Source organism: Bison bison, unplaced genomic scaffold, assembly GCF_000754665.1.
Source record: "Bison bison bison isolate TAMUID 2011002044 unplaced genomic scaffold, Bison_UMD1.0 scf7180017864310, whole genome shotgun sequence".
NCBI classification, from domain to species: Eukaryota; Metazoa; Chordata; class Mammalia; order Artiodactyla; family Bovidae; genus Bison; species Bison bison.
This window is the reverse complement of record NW_011494882.1, coordinates 2,996,460-2,999,593: the sequence shown is the minus strand read 5'-3', so window position 1 is coordinate 2,999,593 and position 3,134 is coordinate 2,996,460.

The following is a 3,134-nucleotide window of genomic DNA, read 5'->3' as shown; positions in this document are numbered from 1 at the left end:
AAATCTGTATGCAGGTCAAGAAGCAACAGTTAGAACTGGACATGGAACAACAGACTGGTTCCAAATTGGGAAGGGCTCCGGTCCCATCACTTCATGGGAAATAGATGGAGAAACAGTGGAAACAGTGTCAGACTTTATTTTGGGGGGCTCAAAAATCACTGCAGATGGTGACTGCAGCCATGAAATTAAAAGACGCTTACTCCTTAGAAAGAAAGTTATATCCAACCTAGATAACATATTCAAAAGAAAAGACATTACTTTCCCAACAAAGGTCCGTCTAGTTAAGGCTATGGTTTTTCCTGTGGTCATGTATGGATGTGAGAGTTGGACTGTGAAGAAAGCTGAGCACCAAAGAATTGATGCTTTTGAACTGTGGTGTTGGAGAAGACTCTCGAAAGTCCTTTGGACTGCAAGGAGATCCAACCAGTCCATTCTGAAGGAGATCAGCCCAGGGTGTACTTTGGAAGGAATGATGCTAAAGCTGAAACTCCAGTACTTTGACCACCTCATGCGAAGAGTTGATTCATTGGAAAAGACTCTGATGCTGGGAGGGATTGGGGGCAGGAGGAGAAGGGGACGACAGAGGATGAGATGGCTGGATGGCATCACTGACTCGATGGACCTGAGTCAGAGTGAACTCCAGGAGTTAGTGATGGACAGGGAGGCCTGGCTTGCTGTGATTCAATGGGGTCGCAAAGAGTCAGACACGACTGAGCGACTGAACTGAACTGAGAAGAATCTGGAGCGATCCATGTCTGGTGCTATTTCTAAGTGTGAAAACAATAGTATCTCATTTTTACTGAACGTTTTTTATATACCAGGTTGTTCTCAGCCCTTCACTGCGTGGTTGCATTTCATCGTATACCAGCTGCACATGGGTTTTAAAGTTTTACCATGGGTTTTAAGGGATTTCCAGGTGGCTCTAGTGGTAGTAGTAAAGAACCTATCTGCCAGTGCTGGAGACTTAAGAGACATGGGTTTAATTCTTGGGTCATGAAGATCCCCTGGAGGAGGGCATGGCAACCCGCTCCAGTATTCTTGCCTGGAGAATCCTATGGACAGAGGACCCTGGCTGGCTATGGTCCTTGGGGTCACAAAGAGTCAGACACGACTGAAGCGACTGAGCACACATGTACATGGTTGTTAAGTTGCAGGATAGTATTGTTCTGTTCTTCTTAAGATAATACAGAGCCAACCTGCCCCATTCTCCACCCTCCTTTCCCTTGTCATGTGTCTCAGAGGTTGGTTTTCTTGCACGATTCATCCAGGATTTCTTGTCCTTTGGCTTCCGGTCAGATTCAGTTAAAGTGTGTCCCCAGCAGAAGATGAGAGTTGGGTGTAGAGTTGTGTCCCCCCTGCTCTGAGCTTTGGCAATGGCTGGGCTTCTCTATCAGTGAGCAGGGCTCTTGTCAGGTAGCCACTCTCCCCCAGCTACAGATATCACCAGATCCCCATAAGAGCTTTTCCTTCTGCCCTTTCAGACCTGAGATGACTGTGACTTCCAGTCATTGATAATCTCTTGGTACTTCATCAGCCCCTGTTGCTGTCGTTCAGTCACTAAGCCATGTCTGACTCTTTGAGACCCCATGAACTGCAGCACGCCAGGCCAGGTTTCCTTATCCTTCACCATCTCCAGGAGCTTGCTTGAACTCGTGTCCATTGAGTCAGTGATGCCATCCAACCATCTCATCCCTTGTTGCCCCCTTCTCGTCTTGCCTTCAATCTTTCCCAGGATCAGTCTTTTCCAATGAGTCAGCTCTTTGCATCAGGTGGCCAAAGTATTGGAGCTTCAGCTTCAGCATTAGTCCTTCCAATGAATATTCAGGGTTGATTTCCTTTAGGATTGACTGGTTTGACCTCCTTGCTGTCCAAGCGACTCTCAAGAGTCTTCTCCAGTCCCTTAACCCTCCCCACATCCCTGTAAACAATTCTCCCCAGTTATCCCTTATAGAGTGCCACCTCTTTCCTACTGGTTTCTGGCTGATCCAGCTAGCACTTGAGAGCTTACACAGTGCCACTACCCCTTTATCTATTAGAGTAGCTGCTTTGAGTCAAGAAGCCCTAGTTATGAAACCCAGTTTGATCTCTTACTAGTTATATGATTTTAAGCAAGTTATTCAATCTCTCTGAGCTGTAGTTTACTTACTCACAAAATCAAAGATAATGGATTAGGGAGAATTAAAAATTATATGCAAACTAGCCCCATGTTCTGCGCATAACTGGTGATTAATAGAATTAGAAATGGCAGATACTGTCATGAAAGTATGTCAAACTTAATTATTAAATTAAAATAATTTAGTCTATAAACAGTCTATTAAACTGACAGACGGCTTTTTTAAAGATGATAATCCCCAGTATTGACAGTGATATAGGGGAAGGCATACACTACAAGTGAAATAATAAAATTCAGGGAAGCATTTCTGAAGGGCATTTTATCTATAGGTATATAAAGCTTTGCCAAGAAAATGCACTGGTCATAACAAACACCCTCTTTCAACAACACAAGAGAAGACTCTATACATGGACGTCACCAGATGGTCAACACCGAAATCAGATTGATTATATTCTTTGCAGCCAAAGATGGAGAAGCTCTATACAGTCAGCAAAAACAAGACCAGGAGCTGACTGTGGCTCAGACCATGAACTCCTTATTGCCAAATTCAGACTTAAATAGAAGAAAGTAGGGAAAACCACTAGACCATTCAGGTATGACCTAAATCAAATCCCTTATGATTATACAGTGGAAATGAGAAATAGATTTAAGGGACTATATCTGATAGATAGAGTGCCTGATGAGCTATGGAATGAGGTTCGTGACATTGAACAGGAGACAGGGATCAAGAGCACCCCCATGGAAAAGAAACGCAAAAAAGCAAAATGGCTGTCTGGGGAGGCCTTACAAATAGCTGTGAAAAGAAGAGAAGTGAAAAGCAAAGGACAAAAGGAAAGATATAAACATCTGAATGCAGAGTTCCAAAGAATAGCAAGAAGAGATAAGAAAGCCTTCCTCAGGGATCAAAGCAAAGAAATAGAGGAAAACAACAGAATGGGAAAGACTAGGGATCTCTTCAAGAAAATCAGAGATACCAAGGGAACATTTCATGCAAAGATGGGCTCGATAAAGGACAGAAATG